Genomic DNA, 7091 nt, shown 5'->3' with positions numbered 1-7091 from the left:
TGCACCTGTTTCTGCATTGACTATAAAGAGGACTGATTTCAGTTCTCAGTGACAAAAATGTATCGCATCAAGCACACAGCTATTTAAGAGAGCAAGTGGGTTCAGTTATTCATGAAGGCAAGCTGAGATTTTGACATGACAGTCTTAGCAAGTGAACAAATTTACAGAATTCAATAATATTTCATGAAAATTGCCTCTTTGGGAACACTTTTTGCAGTGTATATCCCATAGCTTAGAAAAGCAAGAGCTTGCCTTAAGCAAACAGGTTGACTTACTGTGAGACAGCTAAAGCAAAAGAATAAGCTCATTGAAATCCCCACGCAGAGAAGCTCTAAGGGAAGGGACTTGCACAGGGGTGTTTGCACAGTGCTTGGTACAATGGGTCCTAACCTGGTCATGCCCTTTGGTTGCTATTGCAGAGCAAACATTCGACAACAAAGAACTAGCAAGTAATGCTAGGGTCAAGCTCAGCTACCGAATCTTCATTGTGTGTTCCCTGCATGCCTCCTCGAGCACCGAGGTGGCTGCTACTGCTGCATCCAAAGGCCGGCTAAAGCCAAAGGATAACTCTCCTATTGGCCCCACCGGCTTTTGCTCAGGTGTCTGGTGCATCAGCCAGAATTTTGTCAGATGCTTCCCATTATTCATGGACGTTCCCACTGCTGTGGGAGGGCATTTCTGGGACGATGGAAGATCATCATCCCATAGGAAAGACTCCCATGCAGGTGTCATCGGTCCAGCCCTGCAGAGGCTCTGCTGCCTAATGGGCTGTCTTCACACAAGTGACAGCAATAGCCTGATCCAAGGCAGATACTGACTTCCTCATTTCGTATAAAACACAGATATTCTTCCTGGTGTCAGAGAATGGCAGGTGACAGGTGGCATCTGTAAGACCCTGGAGACAAACCTGGGGCTGTCTAGGTTTTGGGTGAAATTTGGTTAGTTTCACATTCTTGTGACTTCTGTGATTTTTTTAATAATTTTATGGAATGTGCATACATGAAGACCCATGGTGGCTGCAGGAAAGCAGATGTTGCTCCCTAAGCATCTAGTGCACGGCACGAATGCCTCTGCACAGCCCCACAGGGGACTGTGACTTCATCTCACACCGGCACAGAGTGAGTTTGGCAGATGAGAAAATTCCACCTTAAATATTTGATACTAATGGTGAGAGAGGGTTGAAGAAAGGAAGAAATGAAAAGCACGTCAGAAAGCATAAACTAAAAAAAATGTGCGATTCAATTTTACATTTCTATAAAAACAGCAAGAGAGCAGTTCACAGCTGGTGAGAAGGAAGGCCCAAGCTCTTGGTTTCACTTCCCCCACTGGCTGACATTTATAGGGTTACTTATAAACAGCACCTACATAAATCAGTCAAGTCACAGTTCACACCACTATCACAAAGCAGACAACTGTCATGTATTTGTTGTTTCCTAAATGAGAAAGCCTGAGGTGAGGAACATGAGATGTGTGTGCTTCTCCAGTGGGTAATTTAGCCCAAAGCCAAGTGACTGGTTTGCAAAGAGTATGAACAACCTGCCACAACCCAAAAAGAAGCCTTCAAGCTGAGGACAAGCTTCTCTACTAGTTTGGATGCTGACATTTTTAATAAGTACCTTGCAGTGCATTTTTTCCCTGATTTAATCATAATTGTTAGTCTGCTAAATTTTTAATTAATTTAACTGTTATTCTGCACTTCTTGAGATGTCCAAGTAACAGTTTGTACAAGCCTGTATGCATAATTTCCCCTGTCACGAAGAACTAACTGCTAGTGGAGAACTTGATTTGAAATATTTCTGAAGAGCATTTCATGGGACACCCAGGACCCCTGTTTCCATGGAGACGTTCCACACCTCTTGCTGAACCTCACCTAACAAGCCATCTGGCACAGGCCTTATCTCAGTGGCTCTCAAACACCAGGGACCTGCAGGATTATTGATAGCCTGAGGAGCACATGGTGCTGGTCCCTCCACTTCTGCTGCAAGAATCAGAATGAGAAGGCAGCAGAGAAGCAAGCACAGAACAGCAATGCAGAAGTGAGAGTGAAAGAAATTACTCAAGAACAAAAGATTAAAAAAAAAAAGATTGTGGCTTTACTTTTTCCTCAAAGCATGAGTTAAATTAAGAATGGTTGCAATTACAGAAAGATTTCCTTGCAATTACTTTTCCACATCAGAATGTACTGCAGGAGCTCCATGGATGTCTTGGATGGAAGGAATGACACAGGCAAGGGTTATTCAGGTTAAAATGAAGGCCATGCAGCCACTGCGGGCACAAGAGTGCTTCAAGCACACCTTCTCTAAGGAACACGTTCCCTGAGAGAAAATCATCGCAGAGCCGTGGTTGTCTCCCTCAGGAATGGCTGGAATGCCTGCCTTCGTGCTCCAGGCACCTCTCATCACCTTCGTTCAAATGGCAGAGAGGTAACCAGATACGCACACTGACAGGGATGAGCTAGATGTCTCCAAAACATATTCATTGTCTACTGTCTTTAGCTGTGATTTTAGAAGTGACTCTGTTCTACACCCTGCAAGAGAGAAGCCAAAGAGAAGAAAGCCTGTGTAGGTTAGATACAGAGAATTTCACTTTTTAAAAGCACTGGCTGTTCTGGATTTCTCCATTTTCAGGAAGACAAACACCAGGGAAGTTGTTCACCCCCCAGTCCAACAGAAGGCAAAGTATGTTTAGGCATACTATCCTCTTGAAAAGCAGGAATTTATGCCCTCCAAGCCATTATGGGAATCTAGGGGATGTTTTAACCCTGGAGAATACCCATGCTTTGCACACAATATTTAGGTTTGTATTTAGGATATAGTTTTTTGCCCAAAACAATGCAAAGGGAAAATTTTCTGGCATGTACTGGCATTGCACGTCCTGATGGAATAGCAGCTACATGAAATGGTGGAATTGTGCATCCACAGAACAATCATTCTGAAAAGCCTAAGGCTGTGTAAGTGTGTAGGAGATGAGTCTGTTCATCATGTTTTATCAGGCCTTTGAAGGCTTAATATTTCTTCTCTAAAGTGCATATTTTGATTTTGTGCTTCTGCTCCTTACGCGGACTAGAGTCCCACATGCAGAATTGCTTCTGACACACTTCTATAGATATTTGGGTGATTGCTGCAAGACTACACCAGCTCCAACGCCACGCTGCATAGCTATAGACTGTGCTTTACCTAAGTGCATATGGCCACGTGCACTGAATGTTACTAAAAACATATAAATAAAAGGAAGGAGGGTGCTTGGTGGCAGTTTCAGGAAGACATAACCGGGTCCACACAAACAGTTGGGAACAAGGTGCACACGACTATGCAAAAAAAGTCTCTGCAGAGGTTTCATGGGGGTTTCCCAAGAGCAGGCTTATAAAACTGAACTCAGCATTATTAATTTATTGCCTTTCAGGGACTGCAGATACATTTACTAGAGGATGTAGGGTTGATTTAGCCTACAGTCAGCTTCATTCCTGGGCAAAGGGGTTCCTGGGGATTTTTCTTTTTTTTTAACGCAATAAAATAAAAATGTGCTGCTGCGGCCAAGAGAAACTGCAGACAGTTACTTATCTTTACCAGCGACAGCTTGCCTGATCAGACTTATTTTAGCAGGGCAAACACAAGTTAAAGACTTGAGCCATTTCTCCTCCCCTCCTATCTATCAGCATTTCCTCCAGCTTTCCACGGTGTTGTCGCTTAGGTGATTCACATTCTCACACCCTGCTTTTGCCCTCCCTCTTCCACGGTCCTGAAAGCTTCTCCCTCCTTAAAAACACAGCCTACCAAAGCACAGTGTTCAAGCTGGCTAGGTCCCCATGATACTCCTCCTCGGTTTGGGAAGGAGGACTCACAACGCTCCAGATACTCAACTGGTGTTCATCTCTCAAAAAAATCGCCCAAAATTTAAGCAGAGAAACTGGAATTTTAACTCACTCCAAAGCATAAGAGCATCCATTGGGCCTTGGATTCTGAGACACACGCAAAGGCATTTGGATTTAGATGTTTTCCAATCCCCTGATTTCCATCTGCATCTTTGGGCATTGCAGCCGCCTTTGTCAGACTGCCTAAAATATTTTATAACTGAGCGAGTTAACAGGAGGAAACATTAGGCCATGTCCCCCTCCTTTCCTGGCAGTAACATGGGAGGAAAGGCAATGCTGCAAGGGCAGGGGTGCCAAGCGCATCCCTCTCTCTGGGCCAGGCTGGTCGACGGTCCCGTCCCGTGCCCGGCAGGTTTCAAAAGAGGCAGTGTGCAGAAGGCGCCCGGCGTTCGGCGAGGGGGCTGCCCCTCCGCCTGGAAAAACGAGCGGTCCCAGGAGCTTGTTTGTTTGTTTGTTTTTACAGGGGAATACAGGTTCACTCATCATTACAATAAGCACATTCACGCCCGTGCTTAGCCGGTGTGAGCCTTCCAAGCCCAGCGCCTGTGTATGAATGAGCCTAGTAAGAGCTACATACTACAGAGTCTTAGTCAATGTTTTTCAAATTTGTGTCAGTCTGAGGCACCCTGGTTGAAAAAGTATTGCCACGAGCATTGTAAATTAATATTTTATATTCCCTTGAAGTGCCTTTTGAGGAAATTAGCCTTCATTACAGAGGCATCTCCCCTGTAAACACAGCAAACAGAAAATACCTCTGCTGACAAGGACAGCATTGTAGGGCAGGGAAGGAGAGTAAACGCTGAATCTGCGGGAAGAACCGGACTGATTCAGCAGCTGAATCAAATGGGCATGTGCCTCCCCACTCCCCAGCAGCTCCCTGAGCTGCAGTGCCTGCAGCACCCATCTACTACAGACGGCCCCGCCTTTACACCCGGGGATCAGCACCCCGCTGCCTCCCAGACCTACCGAAACAGTACGGTGGAGGCATCAGCCCCTATCAAATACATCTCAAGGGCATCAGGACCCTCGCGTTACTGCCAGCACGGTGGTTCGCGATGCACAAGTCCCGGGCATCACGAAAAGGTTTTGGTCCCGGTCCCGGGATCTAAACTTGGAAGGCAGCAAGAGCGCAGGGCTGCTGCGGCGGTGTTTCGGTTTTCAGATTTCAGGCCATCTGCACGGCCCCACCAGCGCTAGGGCGAGTATTTTTGGCACTGGTTGGGGAGGTTCCTCCGCAGCGGAGTGCGGCCAGTCAAAGTTGGCTGGCACGAGGCAGGGCTTTTCAAAACGTCTTGTGCTCCAATCAGAAAGCGGCCGAACGCTGCTCTTCTCAGAAAAGTGCTCCCCTTGTCCTTTTTTAATGAAAGCAAACTTGGTATTCATTAGGAGCAGGCCAGAGCTATTTCAGACACGGAAGACAGCAGACACAAATCAATAGAAAAAAATAACTTCTTTTTATTTACAAAAAAAATCCAAATATTGGATGCTGTAAACAAAATTCACAATCTGTTCCCTCTAGAGTCTGTTTTCCATCAGCTCTTTTTCTGTCTGTGACAAAGCCTATAGTCAAAATGTTCCAAAAGAGCAATCCAAGGAGCAGTTTGCTGCAACAGGATGCCTTGCAGAAGGCAACAGTTGTAAGGAATTCTGAGGGAAAGCAAATCTGCACAGACTCCTACAGACTGCAGGAGCCTGCAGTGCTTTAGCCAAGCTGTCTTGAAATTTGCAGGCTTTTTTTTTTTTTTTTACTATTTATTTTGTTAGCAAACCATTATTACAACAGCAAAACAGTACACTGATTTTCTTTCTTGCAAGGGAAACTCTCTGCATAAAGAAAACCATACAAAAGAATATATTCAAATAGGAGCTGAATATGCAATTACAGTTTTTCCTTTTCTGTGCAGTTTTATCTAACACACTTCATTTTCTCAATTAAAAAAAAAAAAGCTTTTTTTTGAACTGGTAGGAGCTTCTGACATGATGCAAACCAAGCATTTAATCAGAGGTGTTTAGAAGATTTGTGTGAAGGCCTTCGTGTAAGATAAAAAATATTTTAAGTGCAATAAGAGAAACTAGAAAAATACCATCTTTTTGGTGTTCTGATTGCCCTTCTATTTTTAGAAGAAATGTTCTTGCGTTTAGGAGGACAGCTACATCTAAAGAAAAAAAAAATCCCATTTCAAAGCTCTCGGTTGTTTCACAATCGCTACATTTAACAAGTTCAGAGCCCTGTTGGTTAGCAGTAAATTCAGCTGCGACACAAACAGTTTTACTGTAATCAGGTCAATGTTTTTAATCAGTTCAGCTCTTTAAAAGGGGCACTGTCTCTTGCAGCACAAATTCTAACCTTACATCTGATTGGATGGGAAAAATGAAGTCTACAAAGCAAGAACGTGGTCGTTAACTTTAAAAGTACCAGTGTGCTGAGGAGGAGGGGAAAAAACGGTTAAAAAAAAGTCAGGCTTTATGGAGGGGAAGGTGTGCAAACCGCAGAAATAAACCAGCTTTGAAAAGGGGTTCTTATTTTACTCTTGGCCCGAACTCATGCCTTCTTCCCACCTCTAACACCAGGCACCTTTTAAGCTACCAGTCACAGATAAAACAAAGCTCCGCCAGTTCCACCACTTGATCATTAACATATGCAAAACAGATCCGGAATACCTATATAATATATATAAAAACATATTATATATGTATCAAAATGCAAACGCTGAAAGGTGCAGTTTAGCTCAGAGCCCTGCTGCATGCACTATAAGGTAACTAGCTGCTGTCAATCATAAAAAAAAAACCACAATAAAATTTGAGCCGAGAGGAAGTAAATCAAAACTTTCTTTCAAGCAATGGAATAAAAAGGGTCCTTCAAAGGCAAAATACATCGTGTCATGTACTATCAGCGTTCTGCGGTTGTGGCACAGCTATAGATTCTCAAACCCTTTTAAAGAGCGGATGACTCATTTATTTGCTGCAAATAGTTGTGGCGAGAGAAGACATACCACATTACCAGCTGATCCTATTTCCCCAGCCCTCCCCGTAGCTTCCGCCAGCAAACCCTCCCAGGAGCTGGAGGCAAGGGGAGATCGCGGGCCGGGAGCACCCAGGCCGGGCCCTCCGGGGGGCTGGAGGGGGACCTGGCGGGGACCGGGGGATGAGAAGCCCGTCGGGAGGCCGCAGCCAGCGCCGGAGGATGGGCAGGGGGGGAGGAGGGCCGCGGGTCTCACGA

This window comes from Pygoscelis adeliae, unplaced genomic scaffold (genome assembly GCF_000699105.1).
Source record: "Pygoscelis adeliae isolate BGI_AS28 unplaced genomic scaffold, ASM69910v1 Scaffold57, whole genome shotgun sequence".
Classification (NCBI taxonomy): Eukaryota; Metazoa; Chordata; class Aves; order Sphenisciformes; family Spheniscidae; genus Pygoscelis; species Pygoscelis adeliae.
The sequence above is the reverse complement of the archived record's forward strand: the minus strand, read 5'-3'. Positions refer to the sequence as shown.